General features: G+C 33.3%; 1 protein-coding gene across 10 annotated transcripts in view; it reads right to left on the bottom strand.

Moving 5' to 3' along the window:
• Positions 1–13,331, bottom strand: part of LOC148602365 (uncharacterized) — a 38,957-nt gene that overhangs the window by 8,544 nt on the left and 17,082 nt on the right. For 9 of the 10 annotated variants that reach the window (XM_088551636.1, XM_088551637.1, XM_088551639.1 and 6 more), the window contains one exon: positions 631–746. The gene's annotated coding sequence lies outside the window, so the exon portion shown is untranslated. Of the gene's footprint in view, positions 1–630; positions 747–1,818; positions 1,901–13,331 lie in introns of those variants that run through there. The other variant, XM_088551635.1, reaches the window with a different exon arrangement.

Here is a 13,331-nt window from a genome sequence, read left to right as displayed (position 1 = left end):
CACACTTATTCACAATTGATCTTTGACGATATACACATATATATATATGAAATCCATATCTCTCAAACCTGTGCATTGGGGACAAAATCAGAATATTTAAAATTGCGTGTATGTATTTTAATGGTTTTAAATTGTACCAGAAAAAAAATGGATTGATATTCACATTGACGAATCTGAGTTTTGTGAATACATAATTGTCAGGACATGTAATGTAGAATGTGTCGTGAAAAAGATATCACGCTTCGTAGAGACATTTATAATATCCCTGTTTACATTAACTGACATTTGTATGTAATGTGAAATTCGAATTATGATCTGACGATGCTAAAGTACATTATTGATTGTTTGATAAGAAGAAATGCTATATAGAAAAAAGCAGCCCTATTAGGGTATACAAGAACTTATGTTTTAGTGAATATTAGAAAGCAACGCCATTATGCAAATATTCTCTAGATTTCGCTCAGGACTTTAGGGAAACCTTTCCTAGAAATGTGCTAGAAACATAATTTTACAGTATATTTTAAATCAGGCCTTTATATAAAACAATAAGTATTCTTTTTTTTTTAGGATATAAATATAAGTTTCTATTAGCCATTTGTCCTATCTATTCAACATTGTACTTCAATTTACCTGTTTTTTTAGCATAAAATGAAGTAGATAGCTATCCCAGTTGCTTCAGTTTCTTCATTTTCAATTCTTTTTTTTTCAACAAATGTTCCAAATAGACAGTGTCATTTTCCTCGACTCTGCAAACAAAAAGAATTCTGTTTATGGAAGACAAATATATAATATAAATTTCATAATTTGTATTCAACAACACAAGACAGGGATTTTTGTTGAAAAAATTTATATTTTTCAAAATCAAATTCTAACCTAAAATGGGTCATTTAGGCATCGGCCCCCAAGATGAACTTTTTGAAAATTTTGATCTGATTTCGTTTTTCTAAATTCTCTTTCAAAAATTTACTTATATGAAATTTGATTTAAAAAAAAAAACAGACAGTGATTTTCGTGCTGAGTAAGTGTTTCTATTTACAAATGATTTTCAAAATAAGACCAAAATATAAATTTAGGCTGAATAAAGCACCTCAGTGACCGTTTCGAAAAATGATAACATTCAATAGTGATTGAATTGATTAATTAATTCAGCAACGATGTTAGAATTGTAATACACAGATAGTGCTTTAATTGTAGAAGTAATCAATCATTTTTTTGTGAGCGATGTACATTGTTAAAAGGTCTTTATGTTTGGTTCAATGTACAGGAGATTTTTTTTTACTTATACTTGGCATTCATGACGTTAAATTTAAATTGTAATTCGATTAATTACAATTGCAAAATATATGTAATTCATTTAATTAAATGTCCGAACTCATGTAATGGCAATAATAATTTGACTGAAATATTATTCATATATTAAGTTTTAATCAATTATTATCAACCCTTATTGACAGTTTTTTTTTTCGATCGAAAATAAGGTGATTTTTAACTCATACATCCTTCGATTTTACATACTCGTACGAAACAATTTATTCTTTCTATTGTGAATCTATTTTTGACGACCAGACAGTTATGACATATTTCAGTCCGAAATGCGTAAATGTTCATCTTAAAAAGTCACTTTGAAATATGGCATTTTTCGCTAGATATAGAGGGCATTTTATCGATATAACTAATGTAGTAAGACAGCAAAAACAAATTTTATCTCATTGGATTTGCGATGCAATTAATGACAAGATGACGTCATTTAATAATTGTGAACAAACATTTGTTTAAAAACATTTTACCTCTATTCACAAGGCGTGATATAATGCAGATCGCAATCTTTCATGTCTATGAGATTTTATCCATGTGGTGACATGTCACTTCATTATAGAATTAAATAGTTACGCCTACAACTCTGAAATAGTTTTGTTCTTCATAGTCGTTTTATGGCATATTTATTTACATGGGTCAGATAGATAAAAGGCGCTTAACAATCTAAACCCCGTCTTGTTTGTACGCTTGTTCAAAAAAATCTAAGGACATTTTACAAAATATGAACCACATCCTTGTGTATCCTATCCATGAATAGATTTGTTTTTATCAATTAACGTGGATATTCGAGTCACACGATTGAAAGCAAATATTTAGAATTATGTATTTTCTACTTTATGTATCAAGTATTTGCAAACCCAAACTTCGACTAACTCAATTATATAGGAGATTTTGTTTTAACTGACGCACATTATTTTCATTCAAGTTTGTATCATCAATTAAATGGTTAAATTGAGATACACTAAATATTTCAAATGTCTTCTTTTCTGTACATTAATTATATATTAATGACGCCTCCTTTTTTTATTGAAATGCCTAATACCTACAATTACTCCCCAACTTGTTAGGAGGGAGACATGCATTTTGGAGAGAAAAAATACAAACTAAATATTTTTACCGGTCATTATTTTTGCCATACAATCAACCATGTAAACGCGATATTGGCAACGTCTAAGGACCGGATGTGCAGATTGTTTTCTCCTAAACGAAGATTTTAGAGAATTAATGTGATAAAACTCAAGTTTTGGGATATTCCGACGAATAGGAGACATGGGAGCATGGACCAGGTGCACCGATAGGGTAAGCGGCCCCTGCTTTTCTAGAAACACCCGCCGAGTTGCTCATAAAAAGTCAAGTCCGGGGTAGACAAACGAGGAAAGGCAAACCATGACCCTTTGAATAAATCAGTTTTCATGGTGCTGATGGATACATCATAACAATCCACGAGTTCATGATGACGACCATAAAACTTCTGTAGTGATGACTTCAATCTTGTAGCAATAAAACCCTGTTCCAGAAGCCTATTTGTCAGACTTTTAGCGCGATACAAAAAGTCTGCGTAGTTTCGGCAAGCTCTGGCATAGCGTATGAGTTGTGATATGAACACTCCATACACAGGAGCCGAAGGGATGTTGCCACAGATGAAAGGAAAGTTGACAATTCTGAATGAAAAGTAATCACATTTGTGGTAAAGTTTGGTCAATAATTTTCCTTTACCATCGATTTCGAAGTGTAGCTCAGGAAATTAGAGCTTTTCATAGAATTTTGATGGCAAGTCGAATGTTATTCTTGTAAATTAATTGATAATATACGTTTAATTTGCTCCTGGCATAATTACAAGCAATCACCATCTATACCCCCTACGTCACGTAAAGTCTACAACAATTCGTCAACGGAATCGAATTTTTTCTTAAGCCCATTAATTGCTTCTGCAACACTTGCTGCGGCTATCACTGATGGTTTGTGCATAATAAATCCCATTTCAGTAAATTGCATACGTAAATGAATTTTTGAGCATGTCTTGTCTCGCAAATTAACTGCAATTGTCATTAAATTCAAAAAATGATCAGAAAATCAGTAGGTGTAACGGATAACAATCCCCAGTTCAGTGTTCTCAAAACTGATGATTCCATTGCATACATGTCTTTCAGGGTGAAATAATTTCCTGCACATGAAATAAGTTTTTGTGGTTTTATTGGATCTGTTTTCCCTAGTTTTGATGCAACAAGTAATCCAACAGCCCCCAAAAGTTGCAGTTGTGTCCGATCAATATCTATCAATGACATGTACCTATCAATATAATTCACTGCTAGAAGTGCTACATTATCCGTTGATTCTTCTTCTTCACAAAATTCAATCATCCATTCGATTGTCAATTACGTACGTACGGTTTAATGTCTGTTTGAATAATTTGAAAATAGTTTTCTTTTGGACGATACCTGCCCTCTGTGGCAAACAAAGTTGTCAACACTTTTCTTCCGACAGATGCGATATTTCGTTGACATTGTACTGAACCGTTTGAAATTCAAAGGATTTAAAGTTGGTGCATACAGGGTTATCTAATTCAGATTCATAACATTCTAAATCCATTTTCTACATTATAGTTTATAAAAATAACATCAATAAGTCTCGTCAGCTCACGAGGTGTGCCAGTTGCAAAACCAAAATAATCCAGCCCATATTTATAGTCTATTTCCAACATTTAGAATTATTATTGTGAACAATCAACAAATCAAGAGTGCATAAATGTACTCGTAAATATCGGATATTTCCTTGCTTTTATTATGATTATATCAAAACTTTCCTATCATTCTAGGTAAAGGTGAATCAAAATTAATTGTCCATCATAAGGTACTGTATAAAATGATTTAACAAATAAAATTTAATTGGTCAAAAAGCCACTTAAAAGCGCTTTAACAGAAATCGTTCGACGTTCTCAAGGCAGCTAGCAATATAATCAGGACGCTCTTAATTATGCAAATATGATTAGCCTTACAGCTATTATCATTAAAGTAAATCATAATGTGATCTTAAAGTCAATAAGAAGCAACACTGTTGGTCCATTTTTATCTTTTTCGTAACATATGGATGTTTATATCAAATCTCTTTTTATAAGTTTAAAACAAAGTGAGATGAGTATCAATTAATGTTTGAATTGATAGATTGAAAGGCCACAATTTTATCCATTTAAGATCTCTTGCAAAGTTCTATACCTCAACATTTTTATTACACATCAAACCATTCCCTATCCCAGTTTTCTACATTGAAAAAGATTAAGTACATAAGCATAATGTACATTTCAAATTAATACAATAACAATATTTGAGTAGTCAACACACCTCAGAGAGAGCAAAACGCCCTAGAGAAAAAAAAAGAATTAAATATTGTTCACTGTAAAATATTATGTCATGAATACTATCTATGGATGTACCAGTATACAAAATGTCCCCTCCCCAGCTAGGTAAAGGAAACTGTACACATTAGATGTGATGTTTTCGGTGGGAAAGTGCTATTTCACATAGTATGACAATGTTATCAATAGTGTTCGAAATAGATGTGATGAGCATGTATGATTTAGGTACAAATGTATCAAATATAATGGGCATATATATTTATGTTGGAAAGTGCTGTTTGAAGAAGTTTGGCCATATATAATAGGAGTGCTGCTGGCGTCTTTTGTGATGGGCATGTACAATTTTGTGATGAAAAGGCTGTTTCAAGTAGTATCGCTATGTTCAGAGTACAGTCTATTTTAGATGTGAAGAGGGTATATGTTTGATTTGGAAAGTGATACTGCAAATAGTACGGCCATATGAAGAGTACAATTCACATCAGATGGTTTCTTTTCAGAAGAAATTACTAGTCTCAGTAGTAAGCCAAATTATGCCAACATTCCGTATTATATGTGATGACTTCGTACTTGCCATTTCAAGTAGTATGGTCATGTTAAGTGTACAGTACAATCAGATGTAATGAGCATGTTTGATTTTGGTAGGAAAGTGCTTTTTCAAGTGGTATGGCTACATTAATAGTAGGGTTTGAATAACATATGATGGATATGTATGATTTTGGTTAGGAATTGCACTTTGAAGTAGTATGGCAATAGTTATAGTACAGTCCGCGTCAAATAAGATGAACATGTATATTTTAAGTAGGAAAATGCTATGATAGGTATTATGGCTATGCTAAAAATACGGTACAAATTTGATGTGGTGAGTGTAAATGTTTTGGGTAGGAAAGCGCTAGTTCAAATAGTACCGATATATTTTGAGCACATACGAAAAAGATGGAATCAACAAGTACACTTTTTGTATGAAAACCCGTTCTTACGTTGCCACTCAAGGTTTAGAGTACATAAGGTATGGTTCGCTATATCAAGAGGACGATACAAATCAGATATAAGAACATGTATAAATATGTATGAATTTAGTAGGAAAGTACTATTTTAGCTACCTGCCCATGTCAGCAGTAGAAGTCAGAGAAAATGTAATGACTATGAATATTTTGGGGTAGGAAAGGGCTATTTCAAGTTCTTTGGCTATATTGAGAGAGAAGTCGGCAACTGATGCGAGAATCACATATGTGTTTGGTAGTTAAGTGCTATCTCAAGTGATTTGGCCATATGATGTGTACTGTCCACATCAGATGTGATTTTTTCGGTGGGAAAGTGCTATTTCACATAGTATGACAATGTTATCAATAGGGTTCGAAATAGATATGATGAGCATGTATGATTTAGGTACAAATGTATCAAATATAATGAGCATATATATTTATGTTGGAAAGTGCTGTTTGAAGAAGTTTGGCTATATATATTAGGAGTGCTGCTGGCGTCTTTTGTGATGGGCATGTACAATTTTGTGATGAAAATGCTGTTTCAAGTAGTATGGCTATGTTCAGAGTACAGTCTATTTCAGATGTGAAGAGGGTATATGTTTGATTTGGAAAGTGATACTGCAAGTAGTATGTCCATATGAAGAGTTCAATTCACATCAGATAGTTTCTTTTTAGTAGAAACTACTAGTCTCAGTAGTAAGCCAATTTATGCCATCACTCCGTATTATATGTGATGACTTCGTACTTGCCATTTCAAGTAGTATGGTCATGTTAAGTGTACAGTACAATCAGATGTAATGAGCATGTTTGATTTTGGTAGGAAAGTGCTTTTTCAAGTGGTATGGCTACATTAATAGTAGGGTTTGAATAACATATGATGGATATGTATGATTTTGGTTAGGAATTGCACTTTGAAGTAGTATGGCAATAGTTATAGCATAGTCCGCGTCAAATAAGATGAACATGTATATTTTGAGTAGGAAAATGCTATGATAGGTATTATGGCTATGCTAAAAATACGGTACAAATTTGATGTGGTGGGTGTAAATGTTTTGGGTAGGAAAGCGCTAGTTCAAATAGTACCGATATATTTTGAGCACATACGAAAAAGATGGAATCAACAAGTACACTTTTTGTATGAAAACCCGTTCTTACGTTGCCACTCAAGGTTTAGAGTACATAAGGTATGGTTCGCTATATCAAGAGGACGATACAAATCAGATATAAGAACATGTATAAATATGTATGAATTTAGTAGGAAAGTACTATTTTAGCTACCTGCCCATGTCAGCAGTAGAAGTCAGAGAAAATGTAATGACTATGAATATTTTGGGGTAGGAAAGGGCTATTTCAAGTTCTTTGGCTATATTGAGAGAGAAGTCGGCAACTGATGCGAGAATCACATATGTGTTTGGTAGTTAAGTGCTATCTCAAGTGATTTGGCCATATGATGTGTACTGTCCACATCAGATGTGATTTTTTCGGTGGGAAAGTGCTATTTCACATAGTATGACAATGTTATCAATAGGGTTCGAAATAGATATGATGAGCATGTATGATTTAGGTACAAATGTATCAAATATAATGAGCATATATATTTATGTTGGAAAGTGCTGTTTGAAGAAGTTTGGCTATATATATTAGGAGTGCTGCTGGCGTCTTTTGTGATGGGCATGTACAATTTTGTGATGAAAATGCTGTTTCAAGTAGTATGGCTATGTTCAGAGTACAGTCTATTTCAGATGTGAAGAGGGTATATGTTTGATTTGGAAAGTGATACTGCAAGTAGTATGTCCATACGAAGAGTTCAATTCACATCAGATAGTTTCTTTTTAGTAGAAACTACTAGTCTCAGTAGTAAGCCAATTTATGCCATCACTCCGTATTATATGTGATGACTTCGTACTTGCCATTTCAAGTAGTATGGTCATGTTAAGTGTACAGTACAATCAGATGTAATGAGCATGTTTGATTTTGGTAGGAAAGTGCTTTTTCAAGTGGTATGGCTACATTAATAGTAGGGTTTGAATAACATATGATGGATATGTATGATTTTGGTTAGGAATTGCACTTTGAAGTAGTATGGCAATAGTTATAGCATAGTCCGCGTCAAATAAGATGAACATGTATATTTTGAGTAGGAAAATGCTATGATAGGTATTATGACTATGCTAAAAATACGGTACAAATTTGATGTGGTGGGTGTAAATGTTTTGGGTAGGAAAGCGCTAGTTCAAATAGTACCGATATATTTTGAGCACATACGAAAAAGATGGAATCAACAAGTACACTTTTTGTATGAAAACCCGTTCTTACGTTGCCACTCAAGGTTTAGAGTACATAAGGTATGGTTCGCTATATCAAGAGGACGATACAAATCAGATATAAGAACATGTATAAATATGTATGAATTTAGTAGGAAAGTACTATTTTAGCTACCTGCCCATGTCAGCAGTAGAAGTCAGAGAAAATGTAATGACTATGAATATTTTGGGGTAGGAAAGGGCTATTTCAAGTTCTTTGGCTATATTGAGAGAGAAGTCGGCAACTGATGCGAGAATCACATATGTGTTTGGTAGTTAAGTGCTATCTCAAGTGATTTGGCCATATGATGTGTACTGTCCACATCAGATGTGATTTTTTCGGTGGGAAAGTGCTATTTCACATAGTATGACAATGTTATCAATAGGGTTCGAAATAGATATGATGAGCATGTATGATTTAGGTACAAATGTATCAAATATAATGAGCATATATATTTATGTTGGAAAGTGCTGTTTGAAGAAGTTTGGCTATATATATTAGGAGTGCTGCTGGCGTCTTTTGTGATGGGCATGTACAATTTTGTGATGAAAATGCTGTTTCAAGTAGTATGGCTATGTTCAGAGTACAGTCTATTTCAGATGTGAAGAGGGTATATGTTTGATTTGGAAAGTGATACTGCAAGTAGTATGTCCATACGAAGAGTTCAATTCACATCAGATAGTTTCTTTTTAGTAGAAACTACTAGTCTCAGTAGTAAGCCAATTTATGCCATCACTCCGTATTATATGTGATGACTTCGTACTTGCCATTTCAAGTAGTATGGTCATGTTAAGTGTACAGTACAATCAGATGTAATGAGCATGTTTGATTTTGGTAGGAAAGTGCTTTTTCAAGTGGTATGGCTACATTAATAGTAGGGTTTGAATAACATATGATGGATATGTATGATTTTGGTTAGGAATTGCACTTTGAAGTAGTATGGCAATAGTTATAGTATAGTCCGCGTCAAATAAGATGAACATGTATATTTTGAGTAGGAAAATGCTATGATAGGTATTATGGCTATGCTAAAAATACGGTACAAATTTGATGTGGTGGGTGTAAATGTTTTGGGCAGGAAAGCGCTAGTTCAAATAGTACCGATATATTTTGAGCACATACGAAAAAGATGGAATCAACAAGTACACTTTTTGTATGAAAACCCGTTCTTACGTTGCCACTCAAGGTTTAGAGTACATTAGGTATGGTTGGCTATATCAAGAGGACGATACAAATCAGATATAAGAACATGTATGAATATGTATGAATTTAGTAGGAAAGTACTATTTTTAGCTACATGCCCATGTCAGCAGTAGGAGTCGGAGAAAATGTAATGATTGAATATTTTGGGGTAGGAAAGTGCCATTCCTAGTTCTTTGGCTATATTGAGAGAGAAGTCGGCAACTGATGCGAGAATCACATATGTGTTTGGTAGTTAAGTGCTATCTCAAGTGATTTGGCCATATGATGTGTACTGTCCACATCAGATGTGATGTTTTCGGTGGGAAAGTGCTATTTCACATAGTATGACAATGTTATCAATAAGAGTTTATTTCAAGTGATATGGTCATGTTGAATCAGATCGGATCGAATAAACAGCTTTAAACAGGGTTATAACTTTCTTTTTTGAATTGTTAGGTCGTGTTAAGTGGATGTTCGAATTAGATTTTACGAGCATGAATAATTTGGGTAGGGAAGTACTACTCCAAGTAGTATAGCTATGTATAGAGTATATAATAAACATGTTGAATTGGATTAAATTAATATTTGAAGGAGAATGACTATGCTAAGAATGCGATTAGAATATGATGTGATGATATGGAAAGAAATGAGTTTTCAGTAGTATGGATGTGTTGAGCGATCGGTCATCATCAGATGTGATGTGATATTATGATTTTGGTAAGAAAGAGCTCTGTCAAGTAGTATGGCCATATTTAAAGTACAGCCCACATAAGATGAAATCAGGATGGATGTTTGAGTAGGAACGTGCTATTGTTATGTTAATAATACGGTATGAGCCTTATGTTTTGGGTTGAAAAGTGCTAGTTTACGGTAAAGCTATGATAAGAGAAGAGTTCAAATCAGTTTGATAAACATGAATGATTCTGAGTTAGAAAGCGCTGTTCAAAGAGTGTTATCATGTCAGGAATATAGTTCACTTTACGTCAGATTTAATAATTATGCATGTTTTGAGTTTAAAAGTGCTATTGAAATATTTAGATTAAAGTTTTAATCTGATGCAATTATCATGTGTACAAAAACTTTATCTCACCAAGGAACGTGCTATTTAAAGTTGTTTGGCCATGTTAAGAGTAGGTTTTGAAGCAGATGTAATAAGCAAGGATGCTTTTTGTAGGAAAGTGCTGCTTCAAGTAGTATGATCATGCTAAAAGTACGGTTAAAATCAGGTGATTGTTTGTGTAAACATGCTATATAATAAGGACGTGTAAAAAGTACAATACGCGACAGATGTGATAAGCATGTACATTAGGGGGTAGAAAGTTGCTTTGTCAATTAGTGTCGCTACATCAAGAGTATAGTCTGCATCAAACTTGATGAGCATATATGTTTTGGGTCTGATAGTTTTTGTTTAAGTGAAATTAACATGTTTAAAGTAATATTCGAATAAAATTTCATGAGCAGGAATAATTATGCGTATGAAACTGTTATTTTAAACGTAAGGCCATGTTAACAGTACCATATGCAATAATCATGCACATTAAGGGTATGGAATTGCTTTCCAAATAGAGTGACCATTTTAAGAGTAGCGTTTGAATCGGATCTGATGTAGGAAGGTCATATTTAAAGTATCAAATATGGTGAGCATGTATAATTTAGGTAGAAAAGCGACGTTCGTAAGTAGATTGGCCAAATTCAGAGTACATTCAATCAGATGTGATGAGCATTCATTTATTTGGTAGGAAAACGTATTTGCACATAATGTTGCCATATACCGTCATTATCAATTACCATTTATAATTTTGGGTAGGAAGTGCTATTTCACGCGAAATGGCCATGTTTATAGTAGGTTTCCAATAAGATGCGATGAACGAATATTACTTGGGCAGGAAAGTACTATGAACATTTCAGAAGTACTATCTGTAGCAGTTATGATGAAAATGTATGTTTTGGATAGGCAATTTTTTTTCAAGTAGCATTGAATGTTGCGGATACAAACCGCCTCTGATCAAAAAAGCATGTTTGTTTTCAGTGGTATTATGTTGTTTTTTTTTCATGTGGTATATGTATTTCATTGTAAAGAAAAAGGTTTTCAACATATGTCATAAGAATGCACGTTATTATGGTCATGTTAATTGTACGGTTTACAACAGCTGTGATGTTTTGGGTAAAAAGCGCACTTTCATGGTAAGAGCACGGTACAAATCGAGTGTGAAGAGCATGTATGATAGGTAAACGGTACTTCATGAAGTATAGCTATCTTAAGATTGATTGATTGATTGATATATTTAATGTTGGAGTCTAACTACTGAGCAGCGACATTTTAGGTATATCCAGGCGATGAACATGAAATGAAGAATGGGACGGGACACAAGGATGATAGAGTCGGCAAAGTTTGATAGCCCCTGGAAATAGGGAGAGGAGGGTAGGGTTGGGCAATTCATCCTCCTGTGGCGGAGCGCAATAGTTCCTACTCCGATAGAATACCATAGAAGGGTTCTTTAACATGCGAGGAACAAGGCATTTTTTCAAACACGTTGCACCACTATGGTTTGTGGCCAGGTTTTCCGTATTATTGCCTGACGACTCCAGCATGTGGCATGCCTAGGGTACACCATTCCATCATTCGGGCACCACTTTAGACTTCATACAATTATGCCTCTTGAACAAAGGTATGTTGCTAACAAAATACTCCAATGTCAGATTATTTAAAAGTAAACATTTAATAGTATAAAGATGCTAACAATGTTCCGCGTTAGTGATCATAACTTGGAACTGGAACATGGTAGATATAAAAATATACACCGTTAAAAGAGAAGTTGACAAATATGCAAAGTTTTAAATGAGTTTTCAATTGCAAAATAAATGAGGGGTTAAGGGCAAATTAAAAAAAAAGTTTCGTCAGATAAATTCCCAGATTTTCGCCAACTTGACTCTTTTGATAAACCTATTCTTATTCTAAATTAAGATATGGGTGAATTACCCATTGTTGTAGATTTAATGAAGCAGTCTTTAGAAGTGTGAAAATGAGGTCCACATTGGTTAAGTGCATACGTATTTAATCATTTTTTATTTCATTTCTATGTTTCAATAGCTTAATATGATATAGTGTTTCTTTTTATATTGTATTTGTTTCTTTACTTATCCCATAAGGGGTCAATAAAAATATTATAAATATTAACTAAATCAATAAAATGATGACTAAAACATACATTTTATTCAGTTATATGAAACGCTCTTTTGTAGAAATTCTTTTGAATTCTGAACAAGTTTAATCTAATATTGGTCTGAATTGAAACTTGTAACATTAATATCACAGTGCAAGGCAAAATAAACTTCACTCCCCATAGTGCTTATTACCAGATACCCTCTTTTGTAACGTACTAGGTGTTTTACTAGTTTACAATTTGACCTTGATATGAATGATGAGTGATTTCATATCATTGCAAGCCTCGTTATTTTTATTTTTGGAAGGAAATGGCTGTCAATCAACATTTAAGCTTTGCATTTCAGTTCAACAATGAACGTATGTGTTTGATTTACTACAACCCTAAATAATAGTTGACTGGTGTGTCGTAATTCATAGTTGTAGGTAGAATTTTACTATCTCGTTACTACCAATACATTTGAGTTCAAAATTTGTCATTCATTCAATTGCTTGCTTTACTTGAGACTGTTAATCAAAACTTCTTATCTATTGCTTAGACATGAAAATCAGTTCATTATTTGGTCTAGTACACAAGTTACAGAAAAAATCATTTCGTAAAAAGGTTAACTGTTATTGACTCTTGAAACGCACACGAGGGCCGATTGCAGTGTAAGTTTTATAATTCAACAAGGACATCATAATTTGCAAGTATACTTGCAATCTTGGTCGGCCGAAGATTTAAACAAAACAGGCATAACGACATGTATATGCAAATGGTGTTTCAAAATGTGAAAACAAATACTATGTGTGTTAACAACAAGCGGGTTACGCAGGGTCTTGTACAAAACTTTGTATTGTACACTCAAGAAAACTACAATTTAATATTCATTGCAGGATGTTGCTACGATCAAATTTAAAATAAAAGGCAGGATTGAAATTATCAGACAATAAAAAGTCATAACAGTCATAAAATAAAGAAAGGCAGGACTGATTATTGTTAATATATATTTTTGCCTATATTTAAAAATTTATTCATTTAAGAGTCAAC

Source organism: Perna viridis, chromosome 11 (genome assembly GCF_037379345.1).
Source record: "Perna viridis isolate PV_CMFRI_1.1 ecotype Kerala chromosome 11, ASM3737934v1, whole genome shotgun sequence".
In the NCBI taxonomy this organism is placed as follows: Eukaryota; Metazoa; Mollusca; class Bivalvia; order Mytilida; family Mytilidae; genus Perna; species Perna viridis.
This window is presented reverse-complemented; position numbering and strand designations above follow the sequence as displayed.